Genomic DNA, 18,155 nt, shown 5'->3' on the forward strand with positions numbered 1-18,155 from the left:
CAAGTCAGTTTGAAGATAATTGTCATATTCGTGAATTTCCTTCAGATCACATGTAGTTTTTCTTTAGGTTGTTGTGAGGATAAGGGTTTTATGTGTGAATGAGTTAGGTATTTTTTTTCCAAGGGAAGAAAAAGTCCCCCTGCAACTGGCCTCCCTCTTATGCTCCAGTCAGAAATATGCCTCTCAGCTGGCCGGTTAGCTCAGTTGGTTAGAGCGTGGTGCTAATAACGCCAAGGTCACGGGTTCGATCCCCGTATTGGCCACTTTGTAATTTTGGGAAATATTTCTGCAGAAGGATGAGATTGATGCACAATTGGCACTCACAGCTTTAGAGTTACTAACACAAGATTGCTGTTTTGTTGGGAGCAGCTGTGCATACATAGTCACGGGTCAGTACTGCTGCGGACATAACTAATGTTGTTGTGAGGATAAGGGTTGTATTTGTGAATGAGTTAGGCATTTTCTTTCAAGGGAAGAAAACTCCCCCCTGCAACTGGCCTCCCTCCTATGCTCCAGTCAGAAGGCATACTTTTTCTGACTGAGCATGGTGCTAATCACGCCAAGTTAGCGAATTTGATCCCAGTATTGGCCACTTTGTCAATTTGGGAAATATTTCTGCAGAAGCATGAGATTGATGCAGAATTCCCACCCACAGCTTTAGATTTACTATGACTAGTTTCCTGTTTTGTTGGAAGCAGCAGTCCATAAATGGTTACAGGTCAGTACTGCTGTGGGAAATGGCCAATGAGATGCATTTAACCTTCTTTGTCCCAGTTCTACTTAAATGTGATGCAGGCTACAAGTCAGTTTGAAGATAATTGTCATATTCGTGAATTTCCTTCAGATCACATGTAGTTTTTCTTTAGGTTGTTGTGAGGATAAGGGTTTTATGTGTGAATGAGTTAGGCATTTTTTTTCCAAGGGAAGAAAAAATCCCCCTGCAACTGGCCTCCCTCTTATGCTCCAGTTAGAAATATGCATCTCAGCTGGCCGGTTAGCTCAGTTGGTTAGAGCGTGGTGCTAATAACGCCAAGGCCAAGGTCACGGGTTCGATCCCCGTACTGGCCACTTTGTCATTTTGGGAAATATTTCTGCAGAAGGATGAGATTGATGCACAATTGGCACTCACAGCTTAAGAGTTACTAACACAAGATTGCTGTTTTGTTGGGAGCAGCTGTGCATACATAGTCACGGGTCAGTACTGCTGCGGACATAACTAATGTTGTTGTGAGGATAAGGGTTGTATTTGTGAATGAGTTAGGCATTTTCTTTCAAGGGAAGAAAACTCCCCCCTGCAACTGGCCTCCCTCCTATGCTCCAGTCAGAAGGCGTTCTTTTTCTGACTGAGCATTGTGCTAATCACGCCAAGTTAGCGAATTTGATCCCAGTATTGGCCACTTTGTCAATTTGGGAAATATTTCTGCAGAAGCATGAGATTGATGCAGAATTCCCACCCACAGCTTTAGATTTACTATGACAAGTTTGCTGTTTTGTTGGAAGCAGCAGTCCATAAATGGTCACAGGTCAGTACTGCTGTGGGAAATGACCAATGAGATGCATTTAACCTTCTTTGTCCCAGTTCTACTTAAATGTGATGCAGGCTACAAGTCAGTTTGAAGATAATTGTCATATTCATGAATTTCCTTCAGATCACATGTAGTTTTTCTTTAGGTTGTTGTGAGGATAAGGGTTTTATGTGTGAATGAGTTAGGCATTTTTTTCCAAGGGAAAAAAGACTCTCAGCTGGCCGGTTAGCTCAGTTGGTTAGAGCGTGGTGCTAATAACGCCAAGGTCACGGGTTCGATCCCCGTACTGGCCACTTTGTCATTTTGGGAAATATGTCTGCAGAAGGATGAGATTGATGCAGAATTGGCACTCACAGCTTTAGAGTTACTAAAACAAGATTGCTGTTTTGTTGCAAGCAGCTGTGCATACATAGTCACGGGTCAGTACTGCTGCGGACATAATCAATGTTGTTGTGAGGATAAGGGTTGTATTTGTGAATGAGTTAGGCATTTTCTTTCAAAGGAAGAAAACTCCCCCCTGCAACTGGCCTCCCTCCTATGCTCCAGTCAGAAGGCATACTTTTTCTGACTGAGCATGGTGCTAATAAAGCCAAGTTAGCGAATTTGATCCCAGTATTGGCCACTTTGTCAATTTGGGAAATATTTCTGCAGAAGCATGAGATTGATGCAGAATTCCCACCCACAGCTTTAGATTTACTATGACTAGTTTGCTGTTTTGTTGGAAGCAGCAGTCCATAAATGGTCACAGGTCAGTACTGCTGTGGGAAATGACCAATGAGATGCATTTAACCTTCTTTGTCCCAGTTCTACTTAAATGTGATGCAGGCTACAAGTCAGTTTGAAGATAATTGTCATATTCATGAATTTCCTTCAGATCACATGTAGTTTTTCTTTAGGTTGTTGTGAGGATAAGGGTTTTATGTGTGAATGAGTTAGGCATTTTTTTTCCAAGGGAAGAAAAAATCCCCCTGCAACTGGCCTCCCTCTTATGGTCCAGTCAGAAATATGCCTCTCAGCTGGCCGGTTAGCTCAGTTGGTTAGTTGTGCTAATAACGCCAAGGTCACGGGTTCGATCCCCGTATTGGCCACTTTGTCATTTTGGGAAATATTTCTGCAGAAGGATGAGATTGATGCAGAATTGGCACTCACAGCTTTAGAGTTACTAACACAAGATTGCTGTTTTGTTGGAAGCAGCTGTGCATACATAGTCACGGGTCAGTACTGCTGCGGACATAACCAATGTTGTTGTGAGGATAAGGGTTGTATTTGTGAATGAGTTAGGCATTTTCTTTCAAGGAAAGAAAACTCCCCCCTGCAACTGACCTCCCTCCTATGCTCCAGTCAGAAGCATACTTTTTCTGACTGAGCATGGTGCTAATCACGCCAAGTTAGCGAATTTGATCCCAGTATTGGCCACTTTGTCAATTTGGGAAAAATGTCTGCAGAAGCATTAGATTGATGCAGAATTCCCACCCACAGCTTTAGATTTACTATGACAAGTTTGCTGTTTTGTTGGAAGCAGCAGTCCATAAATGGTCACAGGTCAGTACTGCTGTGGGAAATGACCAATGAGATGCATATAGCCTTCTTTGTCTTAGTACTACTTAAATGTGATGCAGGCCACAAGTCAGTTTGAAGATAATTGTAATATTCATGAATTTCCTTCAGATCACATGGAGTTTTTCTTTAGGTTGTTGTGAGGATAAGGGTTGTCTGTGTGAATGAGTTAGGCATTTTTTTTCCAAGGGAAGAAAACATCCCCCTACAACTGGCCTCATGCTTATGCTTGAGTCAGAAACAAAACTCTCAGCTGGCTGTTTAGCTCATTTGGTTAGAGCGTGGTGCTAATAATGGCAAGGTCACGGGTTCGATCCCCGTATTGGCCTCCTTGTCATTTTGGGAAATATTTCTGCAGAAGCATGAGATTGATGCAGAATTGGCACTCACAGCTTTAGAGTTACTAACACAAGATTGCTGTTTTGTTGGAAGCAGCCGTGCATACATGGTCACGGGTCAGTACTGCTGCGGGACATAACCAATGTTGTTGTGAGGATAAGGGTTGTATTTGTGAATGAGTTAGGCATTTTCTTTCAAGGGAAGAAAACTCCCCCCTGCAACTGGCCTCCCTCCTATGCTCCAGTCAGAAGGCATACTTTTTCTGACTGAGCATGGTGCTAATCACGCCAAGTTAGCGAATTTGATCCCAGTATTGGCCACTTTGTCAATTTGGGAAATATTTCTGCAGAAGCATGAGATTGATGCAGTATTCCCACCCACAGCTTTAGATTTACTATGACTAGTTTGCTGTTTTGTTGGAAGCAGCAGTCCATAAATGGTCACAGGTCAGTACTGCTGTTGGAAATGACCAATGAGATGCATTTAACCTTCTTTGTCGCAGTACTACTTAAATGTGATGCAGGCCACAAGTCAGTTTGAAGATAATTGTAATATTCATGAATTTCCTTCAGATCACATGGAGTTTTTCTTTAGGTTGTTGTGAGGATAAGGGTTGTCTGTGTGAATGAGTTAGGCATTTGTTTTCCAAGGGAAGAAAACATCCCCCTACAACTGGCCTCCTGCTTATGCTTGAGTCAGAAACAAAACTCTCAGCTGGCTGTTTAGCTCATTTGGTTAGAGCGTGGTGCTAATAATGGCAAGGTCACGGGTCCCCGTATTGGCCTCCTTGTCATTTTGGGAAATATTTCTGCAGAAGCATGAGATTGATGCAGAATTGGCACTCACAGCTTTAGAGTTACTAACACAAGATTGCTGTTTTGTTGGAAGCAGCTGTGCATACATGGTCACGGGTCAGTACTGCTGCGGGACATAACCAATGTTGTTGTGAGGATAAGGGTTGTATTTGTGAATGAGTTAGGCATTTTCTTTCAAGGGAAGAAAACTCCCCCCTGCAACTGGCCTCCCTCCTATGCTCCAGTCAATAGGCATACTTTTTCTGACTGAGCATGGTGCTAATCACGCCAAGTTAGCGGATTTGATCCCAGTATTGGCCACTTTGTCAATTTGGGAAATATTTCTGCAGAAGCATGAGATTGATGCAGAATTCCCACCCACAGCTTTATATTTACTATGACTAGTTTGCTGTTTTGTTGGAAGCAGCAGTCCATAAATGGTCACAGGTCAGTACTGCTGTGGGAAATGACCAATGAGATGCATTTAACCTTCTTTGTCCCAGTTCTACTTAAATGTGATGCAGGCTACAAGTCAGTTTGAAGATAATTGTCATATTCGTGAATTTCCTTCAGATCACATGTAGTTTTTCTTTAGGTTGTTGTGAGGATAAGGGTTTTATGTGTGAATGAGTTAGGTATTTTTTTTCCAAGGGAAGAAAAAGTCCCCCTGCAACTGGCCTCCCTCTTATGCTCCAGTCAGAAATATGCCTCTCAGCTGGCCGGTTAGCTCAGTTGGTTAGAGCGTGGTGCTATATTGACCACTTTGTAATTTTGGGAAATATTTCTGCAGAAGGATGAGATTGATGCACAATTGGCACTCACAGCTTTAGAGTTACTAACACAAGATTGCTGTTTTGTTGGGAGCAGCTGTGCATACATAGTCACGGGTCAGTACTGCTGCGGACATAACTAATGTTGTTGTGAGGATAAGGGTTGTATTTGTGAATGAGTTAGGCATTTTCTTTCAAGGGAAGAAAACTCCCCCCTGCAACTGGCCTCCCTCCTATGCTCCAGTCAGAAGGCATACTTTTTCTGACTGAGCATGGTGCTAATCACGCCAAGTTAGCGAATTTGATCCCAGTATTGGCCACTTTGTCAATTTGGGAAATATTTCTGCAGAAGCATGAGATTGATGCAGAATTCCCACCCACAGCTTTAGATTTACTATGACTAGTTTCCTGTTTTGTTGGAAGCAGCAGTCCATAAATGGTCACAGGTCAGTACTGCTGTGGGAAATGGCCAATGAGATGCATTTAACCTTCTTTGTCCCAGTTCTACTTAAATGTGATGCAGGCTACAAGTCAGTTTGAAGATAATTGTCATATTCGTGAATTTCCTTCAGATCACATGTAGTTTTTCTTTAGGTTGTTGTGAGGATAAGGGTTTTATGTGTGAATGAGTTAGGCATTTTTTTTCCAAGGGAAGAAAAAATCCCCCTGCAACTGGCCTCCCTCTTATGCTCCAGTTAGAAATATGCATCTCAGCTGGCCGGTTAGCTCAGTTGGTTATAGCGTGGTGCTAATAACGCCAACGCCAAGGTCACGGGTTCGATCCCCGTATTGGCCACTTTGTCATTTTGGGAAATATTTCTGCAGAAGGATGAGATTGATGCAGAATTGGCACTCACAGCTTTAGAGTTTCTAACACAAGATTGCTGTTTTGTTGGAAGCAGCTGTGCATACATAGTCACGGGTCAGTACTGCTGCGGACATAACCAATGTTGTTGTGAGGATAAGGGTTGTATTTGTGAATGAGTTAGGCATTTTCTTTCAAGGGAAGTAAACTCCCCCCGCAACTGGCCTCCCTCCTATGCTCCAGTCAGAAGGCGTTCTTTTTCTGACTGAGCATTGTGCTAATCACGCCAAGTTAGCGAATTTGATCCCAGTATTGGCCACTTTGTCAATTTGGGAAATATTTCTGCAGAAGCATGAGATTGATGCAGAATTCCCACCCACAGCTTTAGATTTACTATGACAAGTTTGCTGTTTTGTTGGAAGCAGCAGTCCATAAATGGTCACAGGTCAGTACTGCTGTGGGAAATGACCAATGAGATGCATTTAACCTTCTTTGTCCCAGTTCTACTTAAATGTGATGCAGGCTACAAGTCAGTTTGAAGATAATTGTCATATTCATGAATTTCCTTCAGATCACATGTAGTTTTTCTTTAGGTTGTTGTGAGGATAAGGGTTTTATGTGTGAATGAGTTAGGCATTTTTTTCCAAGGGAAAAAGACTCTCAGCTGGCCGGTTAGCTCAGTTGGTTAGAGCGTGATGCTAATAACGCCAAGGTCACGGGTTCGATCCCCGTATTGGCCACTTTGTCATTTTGGGAAATATTTCTGCAGAAGGATGAGATTGATGCAGAATTGGCACTCACAGCTTTAGAGTTACTAACACAAGATTGCTGTTTTGTTGGAAGCAACTGTGCATACATAGTCACGGGTCAGTACTACTGCGGACATAACCAATGTTGTTGTGAGGATAAGGGTTGTATTTGTGAATGAGTTAGGCATTTTCTTTCAAAGGAAGAAAACTCCCCCCTGCAACTGGCCTCCCTCCTATGCTCCAGTCAGAAGGCATACTTTTTCTGACTGAGCATGGTGCTAATAAAGCCAAGTTAGCGAATTTGATCCCAGTATTGGCCACTTTGTCAATTTGGGAAATATTTCTGCAGAAGCATGAGATTGATGCAGAATTCCCACCCACAGCTTTAGATTTACTATGACTAGTTTGCTGTTTTGTTGGAAGCAGCAGTCCATAAATGGTCACAGGTCAGTACTGCTGTGGGAAATGACCAATGAGATGCATTTAACCTTCTTTGTCCCAGTTCTACTTAAATGTGATGCAGGCTACAAGTCAGTTTGAAGATAATTGTCATATTTATGAATTTCCTTCAGATCACATGTAGTTTTTCTTTAGGTTGTTGTGAGGATAAGGGTTTTATGTGTGAATGAGTTAGGCATTTTTTTTCCAAGGGAAGAAAAAATCCCCCTGCAACTGGCCTCCCTCTTATGGTCCAGTCATAAATATGCATCTCAGCTGACCGGTTAGCTCAGTTGGTTAGAGCGTTGTGCTAATAACGCCAAGGTCACGGGTGGCCACTTTGTCATTTTGGGAAATATTTCTGCAGAAGGATGAGATTGATGCAGAATTGGCACTCACAGCTTTAGAGTTACTAACACAAGTTTGCTGTTTTGTTGGAAGCAGCTGTGCATACATAGTCACGGGTCAGTACTGCTGCGGACATAACCAATGTTGTTGTGAGGATAAGGGTTGTATTTGTGAATGAGTTAGGCATTTTCTTTCAAGGAAAGAAAACTCCCCCCTGCAACTGACCTCCCTCCTATGCTCCAGTCAGAAGCATACTTTTTCTGACTGAGCATGGTGCTAATCACGCCAAGTTAGCGAATTTGATCCCAGTATTGGCCACTTTGTCAATTTGGGAAAAATGTCTGCAGAAGCATTAGATTGATGCAGAATTCCCACCCACAGCTTTAGATTTACTATGACAAGTTTGCTGTTTTGTTGGAAGCAGCAGTCCATAAATGGTCACAGGTCAGTACTGCTGTGGGAAATGACCAATGAGATGCATTTAACCTTCTTTGTCGCAGTACTACTTAAATGTGATGCAGGCCACAAGTCAGTTTGAAGATAATTGTAATATTCATGAATTTCCTTCAGATCACATGGAGTTTTTCTTTAGGTTGTTGTGAGGATAAGGGTTGTCTGTGTGAATGAGTTAGGCATTTTTTTTCCAAGGGAAGAAAACATCCCCCTACAACTGGCCTCCTGCTTATGCTTGAGTCAGAAACAAAACTCTCAGCTGGCTGTTTAGCTCATTTGGTTAGAGCGTGGTGCTAATAATGGCAAGGTCACTGGTCCCCGTATTGGCCTCCTTGTCATTTTGGGAAATATTTCTGCAGAAGCATGAGATTGATGCAGAATTGGCACTCACAGCTTTAGAGTTACTAACACAAGATTGCTGTTTTGTTGGAAGCAGCTGTGCATACATGGTCACGGGTCAGTACTGCTGCGGGACATAACCAATGTTGTTGTGAGGATAAGGGTTGTATTTGTGAATGAGTTAGGCATTTTCTTTCAAGGGAAGAAAACTCCCCCCTGCAACTGGCCTCCCTCCTATGCTCCAGTCAGAAGGCATACTTTTTCTGACTGAGCATGGCGCTAATAAAGCCAAGTTAGCGAATTTGATCCCAGTATTGGCCACTTTGTCAATTTGGGAAATATTTCTGCAGAAGCATGAGATTGATGCAGAATTCCCCCCCACAGCTTTAGATTTACTATGACTAGTTTGCTGTTTTGTTGGAAGCAGCAGTCCATAAATGGTCACAGGTCAGTACTGCTGTGGGAAATGACCAATGAGATGCATTTAACCTTCTTTGTCCCAGTTCTACTTAAATGTGATGCAGGCTACAAGTCAGTTTGAAGATAATTGTCATATTCATGAATTTCCTTCAGATCACATGTAGTTTTTCTTTAGGTTGTTGTGAGGATAAGGGTTTTATGTGTGAATGAGTTAGGCATTTTTTTTCCAAGGGAAGAAAAAATCCCCCTGCAACTGGCCTCCCTCTTATGGTCCAGTCAGAAATATGCCTCTCAGCTGGCTGGTTAGCTCAGTTGGTTAGTTGTGCTAATAACGCCAAGGTCACGGGTTCGATCCCCGTATTGGCCACTTTGTCATTTTGGGAAATATTTCTGCAGAAGGATGAGATTGATGCAGAATTGGCACTCACAGCTTTAGAGTTACTAACACAAGATTGCTGTTTTGTTGGAAGCAGCTGTGCATACATAGTCACGGGTCAGTACTGCTGCGGACATAACCAATGTTGTTGTGAGGATAAGGGTTGTATTTGTGAATGAGTTAGGCATTTTCTTTCAAGGAAAGAAAACTCCCCCCTGCAACTGACCTCCCTCCTATGCTCCAGTCAGAAGCATACTTTTTCTGACTGAGCATGGTGCTAATCACGCCAAGTTAGCGAATTTGATCCCAGTATTGGCCACTTTGTCAATTTGGGAAAAATGTCTGCAGAAGCATTAGATTGATGCAGAATTCCCACCCACAGCTTTAGATTTACTATGACAAGTTTGCTGTTTTGTTGGAAGCAGCAGTCCATAAATGGTCACAGGTCAGTACTGCTGTGGGAAATGACCAATGAGATGCATATAGCCTTCTTTGTCGCAGTACTACTTAAATGTGATGCAGGCCACAAGTCAGTTTGAAGATAATTGTAATATTCATGAATTTCCTTCAGATCACATGGAGTTTTTCTTTAGGTTGTTGTGAGGATAAGGGTTGTCTGTGTGAATGAGTTAGGCATTTTTTTTCCAAGGGAAGAAAACATCCCCCTACAACTGGCCTCCTGCTTATGCTTGAGTCAGAAACAAAACTCTCAGCTGGCTGTTTAGCTCATTTGGTTAGAGCATGGTGCTAATAATGGCAAGGTCACGGGTTCGATCCCCGTATTGGCCTCCTTGTCATTTTGGGAAATATTTCTGCAGAAGCATGAGATTGATGCAGAATTGGCACTCACAGCTTTAGAGTTACTAACACAAGATTGCTGTTTTGTTGGAAGCAGCTGTGCATACATGGTCACGGGTCAGTACTGCTGCGGGACATAACCAATGTTGTTGTGAGGATAAGGGTTGTATTTGTGAATGAGTTAGGCATTTTCTTTCAAGGGAAGAAAACTCCCCCCTGCAACTGGCCTCCCTCCTATGCTCCAGTCAGAAGGCATACTTTTTCTGACTGAGCATGGTGCTAATCACGCCAAGTTAGCGAATTTGATCCCAGTATTGGCCACTTTGTCAATTTGGGAAATATTTCCGCAGAAGCATGAGATTGATGCAGTATTCCCACCCACAGCTTTAGATTTACTATGACTAGTTTGCTGTTTTGTTGGAAGCAGCAGTCCATAAATGGTCACAGGTCAGTACTGCTGTGGGAAATGACCAATGAGATGCATTTAACCTTCTTTGTCGCAGTACTACTTAAATGTGATGCAGGCCACAAGTCAGTTTGAAGATAATTGTAATATTCATGAATTTCCTTCAGATCACATGGAGTTTTTCTTTAGGTTGTTGTGAGGATAAGGGTTGTCTGTGTGAATGAGTTAGGCATTTGTTTTCCAAGGGAAGAAAACATCCCCCTACAACTGGCCTCCTGCTTATGCTTGAGTCAGAAACAAAACTCTCAGCTGGCTGTTTAGCTCATTTGGTTAGAGCGTGGTGCTAATAATGGCAAGGTCACGGGTCCCCGTATTGGCCTCCTTGTCATTTTGGGAAATATTTCTGCAGAAGCATGAGATTGATGCAGAATTGGCACTCACAGCTTTAGAGTTACTAACACAAGATTGCTGTTTTGTTGGAAGCAGCTGTGCATACATGGTCACGGGTCAGTACTGCTGCGGGACATAACCAATGTTGTTGTGAGGATAAGGGTTGTATTTGTGAATGAGTTAGGCATTTTCTTTCAAGGGAAGAAAACTCCCCCCTGCAACTGGCCTCCCTCCTATGCTCCAGTCAGAAGGCATACTTTTTCTGACTGAGCATGGTGCTAATCACGCCAAGTTAGCGGATTTGATCCCAGTATTGGCCACTTTGTCAATTTGGGAAATATTTCTGCAGAAGCATGAGATTGATGCAGAATTCCCACCCACAGCTTTATATTTACTATGACTAGTTTGCTGTTTTGTTGGAAGCAGCAGTCCATAAATGGTCACAGGTCAGTACTGCTGTGGGAAATGACCAATGAGATGCATTTAACCTTCTTTGTCCCAGTTCTACTTAAATGTGATGCAGGCTACAAGTCAGTTTGAAGATAATTGTCATATTCGTGAATTTCCTTCAGATCATATGTAGTTTTTCTTTAGGTTGTTGTGAGGATAAGGGTTTTATGTGTGAATGAGTTAGGTATTTTTTTTCCAAGGGAAGAAAAAGTCCCCCTGCAACTGGCCTCCCTCTTATGCTCCAGTCAGAAATATGCCTCTCAGCTGGCCGGTTAGCTCAGTTGGTTAGAGCGTGGTGCTAATAACGCCAAGGTCACGGGTTCGATCCCCGTATTGGCCACTTTGTAATTTTGGGAAATATTTCTGCAGAAGGATGAGATTGATGCACAATTGGCACTCACAGCTTTAGAGTTACTAACACAAGATTGCTGTTTTGTTGGGAGCAGCTGTGCATACATAGTCACGGGTCAGTACTGCTGCGGACATAACTAATGTTGTTGTGAGGATAAGGGTTGTATTTGTGAATGAGTTAGGCATTTTCTTTCAAGGGAAGAAAACTCCGCCCTGCAACTGGCCTCCCTCCTATGCTCCAGTCAGAAGGCATACTTTTTCTGACTGAGCATGGTGCTAATCACGCCAAGTTAGCGAATTTGATCCCAGTATTGGCCACTTTGTCAATTTGGGAAATATTTCTGCAGAAGCATGAGATTGATGCAGAATTCCCACCCACAGCTTTAGATTTACTATGACTAGTTTCCTGTTTTGTTGGAAGCAGCAGTCCATAAATGGTCACAGGTCAGTACTGCTGTGGGAAATGGCCAATGAGATGCATTTAACCTTCTTTGTCCCAGTTCTACTTAAATGTGATGCAGGCTACAAGTCAGTTTGAAGATAATTGTCATATTCCTGAATTTCCTTCAGATCACATGTAGTTTTTCTTTAGGTTGTTGTGAGGATAAGGGTTTTATGTGTGAATGAGTTAGGCATTTTTTTTCCAAGGGAAGAAAAAATCCCCCTGCAACTGGCCTCCCTCTTATGCTCCAGTTAGAAATATGCATCTCAGCTGGCCGGTTAGCTCAGTTGGTTAGAGCGTGGTGCTAATAACGCCAAGGTCACGGGTTCGATCCCCGTATTGGCCACTTTGTCATTTTGGGAAATATTTCTGCAGAAGGATGAGATTGATGCAGAATTGGCACTCACAGCTTTAGAGTTTCTAACACAAGATTGCTGTTTTGTTGGAAGCAGCTGTGCATACATAGTCACGGGTCAGTACTGCTGCGGACATAACCAATGTTGTTGTGAGGATAAGGGTTGTATTTGTGAATGAGTTAGGCATTTTCTTTCAAGGAAAGAAAACTCCCCCCTGCAACTGACCTCCCTCCTATGCTCCAGTCAGAAGCATACTTTTTCTGACTGAGCATGGTGCTAATCACGCCAAGTTAGCGAATTTGATCCCAGTATTGGCCACTTTGTCAATTTGGGAAAAATGTCTGCAGAAGCATTAGATTGATGCAGAATTCCCACCCACAGCTTTAGATTTACTATGACAAGTTTGCTGTTTTGTTGGAAGCAGCAGTCCATAAATGGTCACAGGTCAGTACTGCTGTGGGAAATGACCAATGAGATGCATATAGCCTTCTTTGTCGCAGTACTACTTAAATGTGATGCAGGCCACAAGTCAGTTTGAAGATAATTGTAATATTCATGAATTTCCTTCAGATCACATGGAGTTTTTCTTTAGGTTGTTGTGAGGATAAGGGTTGTCTGTGTGAATGAGTTAGGCATTTTTTTTCCAAGGGAAGAAAACATCCCCCTACAACTGGCCTCCTGCTTATGCTTGAGTCAGAAACAAAACTCTCAGCTGGCTGTTTAGCTCATTTGGTTAGAGCGTGGTGCTAATAATGGCAAGGTCACGGGTTCGATCCCCGTATTGGCCTCCTTGTCATTTTGGGAAATATTTCTGCAGAAGCATGAGATTGATGCAGAATTGGCACTCACAGCTTTAGAGTTACTAACACAAGATTGCTGTTTTGTTGGAAGCAGCTGTGCATACATGGTCACGGGTCAGTACTGCTGCGGGACATAACCAATGTTGTTGTGAGGATAAGGGTTGTATTTGTGAATGAGTTAGGCATTTTCTTTCAAGGGAAGAAAACTCCCCCCTGCAACTGGCCTCCCTCCTATGCTCCAGTCAGAAGGCATACTTTTTCTGACTGAGCATGGTGCTAATCACGCCAAGTTAGCGAATTTGATCCCAGTATTGGCCACTTTGTCAATTTGGGAAATATTTCTGCAGAAGCATGAGATTGATGCAGAATTCCCACCCACAGCTTTATATTTACTATGACTAGTTTCCTGTTTTGTTGGAAGCAGCAGTCCATAAATGGTCACAGGTCAGTACTGCTGTGGGAAATGGCCAATGAGATGCATTTAACCTTCTTTGTCCCAGTTCTACTTAAATGTGATGCAGGCTACAAGTCAGTTTGAAGATAATTGTCATATTCGTGAATTTCCTTCAGATCACATGTAGTTTTTCTTTAGGTTGTTGTGAGGATAAGGGTTTTATGTGTGAATGAGTTAGGCATTTTTTTTCCAAGGGAAGAAAAAATCCCCCTGCAACTGGCCTCCCTCTTATGCTCCAGTTAGAAATATGCATCTCAGCTGGCCGGTTAGCTCAGTTGGTTATAGCGTGGTGCTAATAACGCCAAGGTCACGGGTTCGATCCCCGTATTGGCCACTTTGTCATTTTGGGAAATATTTCTGCAGAAGGATGAGATTGATGCAGAATTGGCACTCACAGCTTTAGAGTTTCTAACACAAGATTGCTGTTTTGTTGGAAGCAGCTGTGCATACATAGTCACGGGTCAGTACTGCTGCGGACATAACCAATGTTGTTGTGAGGATAAGGGTTGTATTTGTGAATGAGTTAGGCATTTTCTTTCAAGGGAAGTAAACTCCCCCCGCAACTGGCCTCCCTCCTATGCTCCAGTCAGAAGGCGTTCTTTTTCTGACTGAGCATTGTGCTAATCACGCCAAGTTAGCGAATTTGATCCCAGTATTGGCCACTTTGTCAATTTGGGAAATATTTCTGCAGAAGCATGAGATTGATGCAGAATTCCCACCCACAGCTTTAGATTTACTATGACAAGTTTGCTGTTTTGTTGGAAGCAGCAGTCCATAAATGGTCACAGGTCAGTACTGCTGTGGGAAATGACCAATGAGATGCATTTAACCTTCTTTGTCCCAGTTCTACTTAAATGTGATGCAGGCTACAAGTCAGTTTGAAGATAATTGTCATATTTATGAATTTCCTTCAGATCACATGTAGTTTTTCTTTAGGTTGTTGTGAGGATAAGGGTTTTATGTGTGAATGAGTTAGGCATTTTTTTTCCAAGGGAAGAAAAAATCCCCCTGCAACTGGCCTCCCTCCTATGGTCCAGTCAGAAATATGCCTCTCAGCTGACCGGTTAGCTCAGTTGGTTAGAGCGTTGTGCTAATAACGCCAAGGTCACGGGTGGCCACTTTGTCATTTTGGGAAATATTTCTGCAGAAGGATGAGATTGATGCAGAATTGGCACTCACAGCTTTAGAGTTACTAACACAAGTTTGCTGTTTTGTTGGAAGCAGCTGTGCATACATAGTCACGGGTCAGTACTGCTGCGGACATAACCAATGTTGTTGTGAGGATAAGGGTTGTATTTGTGAATGAGTTAGGCATTTTCTTTCAAGGAAAGAAAACTCCCTCCTGCAACTGACCTCCCTCCTATGCTCCAGTCAGAAGCATACTTTTTCTGACTGAGCATGGTGCTAATCACGCCAAGTTAGCGAATTTGATCCCAGTATTGGCCACTTTGTCAATTTGGGAAAAATGTCTGCAGAAGCATTAGATTGATGCAGAATTCCCACCCACAGCTTTAGATTTACTATGACAAGTTTGCTGTTTTGTTGGAAGCAGCAGTCCATAAATGGTCACAGGTCAGTACTGCTGTGGGAAATGACCAATGAGATGCATTTAACCTTCTTTGTCGCAGTACTACTTAAATGTGATGCAGGCCACAAGTCAGTTTGAAGATAATTGTAATATTCATGAATTTCCTTCAGATCACATGGAGTTTTTCTTTAGGTTGTTGTGAGGATAAGGGTTGTCTGTGTGAATGAGTTAGGCATTTTTTTTCCAAGGGAAGAAAACATCCCCCTACAACTGGCCTCCTGCTTATGCTTGAGTCAGAAACAAAACTCTCAGCTGGCTGTTTAGCTCATTTGGTTAGAGCGTGGTGCTAATAATGGCAAGGGCACTGGTCCCCGTATTGGCCTCCTTGTCATTTTGGGAAATATTTCTGCAGAAGCATGAGATTGATGCAGAATTGGCACTCACAGCTTTAGAGTTACTAACACAAGATTGCTGTTTTGTTGGAAGCAGCTGTGCATACATGGTCACGGGTCAGTACTGCTGCGGGACATAACCAATGTTGTTGTGAGGATAAGGGTTGTATTTGTGAATGAGTTAGGCATTTTCTTTCACGGGAAGAAAACTCCCCCCTGCAACTGGCCTCCCTCCTATGCTCCAGTCAGAAGGCATACTTTTTCTGACTGAGCATGGCGCTAATAAAGCCAAGTTAGCGAATTTGATCCCAGTATTGGCCACTTTGTCAATTTGGGAAATATTTCTGCAGAAGCATGAGATTGTTGCAGAATTCCCACCCACAGCTTTAGATTTACTATGACTAGTTTGCTGTTTTGTTGGAAGCAGCAGTCCATAAATGGTCACAGGTCAGTACTGCTGTGGGAAATGACCAATGAGATGCATTTAACCTTCTTTGTCCCAGTTCTACTTAAATGTGATGCAGGCTACAAGTCAGTTTGAAGATAATTGTCATATTCATGAATTTCCTTCAGATCACATGTAGTTTTTCTTTAGGTTGTTGTGAGGATAAGGGTTTTATGTGTGAATGAGTTAGGCATTTTTTTCCAAGGGAAGAAAAAATCCCCCTGCAACTGGCCTCCCTCTTATGGTCCAGTCAGAAATATGCCTCTCAGCTGGCTGGTTAGCTCAGTTGGTTAGTTGTGCTAATAACGCCAAGGTCACGGGTTCGATCCCCGTATTGGCCACTTTGTCATTTTGGGAAATATTTCTGCAGAAGGATGAGATTGATGCAGAATTGGCACTCACAGCTTTAGAGTTACTAACACAAGATTGCTGTTTTGTTGGAAGCAGCTGTGCATACATAGTCACGGGTCAGTACTGCTGCGGACATAACCAATGTTGTTGTGAGGATAAGGGTTGTATTTGTGAATGAGTTAGGCATTTTCTTTCAAGGAAAGAAAACTCCCCCCTGCAACTGACCTCCCTCCTATGCTCCAGTCAGAAGCATACTTTTTCTGACTGAGCATGGTGCTAATCACGCCAAGTTAGCGAATTTGATCCCAGTATTGGCCACTTTGTCAATTTGGGAAAAATGTCTGCAGAAGCATTAGATTGATGCAGAATTCCCACCCACAGCTTTACATTTACTATGACAAGTTTGCTGTTTTGTTGGAAGCAGCAGTCCATAAATGGTCACAGGTCAGTACTGCTGTGGGAAATGACCAATGAGATGCATATAGCCTTCTTTGTCGCAGTACTACTTAAATGTGATGCAGGCCACAAGTCAGTTTGAAGATAATTGTAATATTCATGAATTTCCTTCAGATCACATGGAGTTTTTCTTTAGGTTGTTGTGAGGATAAGGGTTGTCTGTGTGAATGAGTTAGGCATTTTTTTTCCAAGGGAAGAAAACATCCCCCTACAACTGGCCTCCTGCTTATGCTTGAGTCAGAAACAAAACTCTCAGCTGGCTGTTTAGCTCATTTGGTTAGAGCGTGGTGCTAATAATGGCAAGGTCACGGGTTCGATCCCCGTATTGGCCTCCTTGTCATTTTGGGAAATATTTCTGCAGAAGCATGAGATTGATGCAGAATTGGCACTCACAGCTTTAGAGTTACTAACACAAGATTGCTGTTTTGTTGGAAGCAGCTGTGCATACATGGTCACGGGTCAGTACTGCTGCGGGACATAACCAATGTTGTTGTGAGGATAAGGGTTGTATTTGTGAATGAGTTAGGCAATTTCTTTCAAGGGAAGAAAACTCCCCCCTGCAACTGGCCTCCCCCCTATGCTCCAGTCAGAAGGCATACTTTTTCTGACTGAGCATGGCGCTAATAAAGCCAAGTTAGCGAATTTGATCCCAGTATTGGCCACTTTGTCAATTTGGGAAATATTTCTGCAGAAGCATGAGATTGATGCAGAATTCCCACCCACAGCTTTCGATTTACTATGACTAGTTTGCTGTTTTGTTGGAAGCAGCAGTCCATAAATGGTCACAGGTCAGTACTGCTGTGGGAAATGACCAATGAGATGCATTTAACCTTCTTTGTCCCAGTTCTACTTAAATGTGATGCAGGCTACAAGTCATATTCATGAATTTCCTTCAGATCACATGTAGTTTTTCTTTAGGTTGTTGTGAGGATAAGGGTTTTATGTGTGAATGAGTTAGGCATTTTTTTTCCAAGGGAAGAAAAAATCCCCCTGCAACTGGCCTCCCTCTTATGGTCCAGTCAGAAATATGCCTCTCAGCTGGCTGGTTAGCTCAGTTGGTTAGTTGTGCTAATAACGCCAAGGTCACGGGTTCGATCCCCGTATTGGCCACTTTGTCATTTTGGGAAATATTTCTGCAGAAGGATGAGATTGATGCAGAATTGGCACTCACAGCTTTAGAGTTACTAACACAAGATTGCTGTTTTGTTGGAAGCAGCTGTGCATACATAGTCACGGGTCAGTACTGCTGCGGACATAACCAATGTTGTTGTGAGGATAAGGGTTGTATTTGTGAATGAGTTAGGCATTTTCTTTCAAGGAAAGAAAACTCCCCCCTGCAACTGACCTCCCTCCTATGCTCCAGTCAGAAGCATACTTTTTCTGACTGAGCATGGTGCTAATCACGCCAAGTTAGCGAATTTGATCCCAGTATTGGCCACTTTGTCAATTTGGGAAAAATGTCTGCAGAAGCATTAGATTGATGCAGAATTCCCACCCACAGCTTTAGATTTACTATGACAAGTTTGCTGTTTTGTTGGAAGCAGCAGTCCATAAATGGTCACAGGTCAGTACTGCTGTGGGAAATGACCAATGAGATGCATATAGCCTTCTTTGTCGCAGTA

General features: G+C 42.7%; 7 non-coding genes across 7 annotated transcripts; all 7 read left to right on the plus strand.

The window, feature by feature from the left end:
• The first annotated feature begins 189 nt into the window (after positions 1–189).
• Positions 190–263, plus strand: TRNAI-AAU (transfer RNA isoleucine (anticodon AAU)). Its single transcript has one exon. It is a non-coding gene; the product is annotated as a tRNA-Ile (tRNA).
• A 725-nt stretch (positions 264–988) lies between these two features.
• Positions 989–1,068, plus strand: TRNAI-AAU (transfer RNA isoleucine (anticodon AAU)). Its single transcript has one exon. It is a non-coding gene; the product is annotated as a tRNA-Ile (tRNA).
• Positions 1,069–1,745: 677 nt separating this feature from the next.
• Positions 1,746–1,819, plus strand: TRNAI-AAU (transfer RNA isoleucine (anticodon AAU)). The gene has a single exon. It is a non-coding gene; the product is annotated as a tRNA-Ile (tRNA).
• Positions 1,820–6,457: 4,638 nt separating this feature from the next.
• Positions 6,458–6,531, plus strand: TRNAI-AAU (transfer RNA isoleucine (anticodon AAU)). The gene has a single exon. It is a non-coding gene; the product is annotated as a tRNA-Ile (tRNA).
• Positions 6,532–11,224: 4,693 nt separating this feature from the next.
• Positions 11,225–11,298, plus strand: TRNAI-AAU (transfer RNA isoleucine (anticodon AAU)). Its single transcript has one exon. It is a non-coding gene; the product is annotated as a tRNA-Ile (tRNA).
• A 725-nt stretch (positions 11,299–12,023) lies between these two features.
• On the plus strand, positions 12,024–12,097 carry TRNAI-AAU (transfer RNA isoleucine (anticodon AAU)). Its single transcript has one exon. It is a non-coding gene; the product is annotated as a tRNA-Ile (tRNA).
• Positions 12,098–13,621: 1,524 nt separating this feature from the next.
• On the plus strand, positions 13,622–13,695 carry TRNAI-AAU (transfer RNA isoleucine (anticodon AAU)). Its single transcript has one exon. It is a non-coding gene; the product is annotated as a tRNA-Ile (tRNA).
• The last annotated feature ends 4,460 nt before the right edge of the window (positions 13,696–18,155 follow it).

This window comes from Ambystoma mexicanum, chromosome 1p, assembly GCF_040938575.1.
Source record: "Ambystoma mexicanum isolate Mex_15411 chromosome 1p, UKY_AmexF1_1, whole genome shotgun sequence".
Taxonomy (NCBI): Eukaryota; Metazoa; Chordata; class Amphibia; order Caudata; family Ambystomatidae; genus Ambystoma; species Ambystoma mexicanum.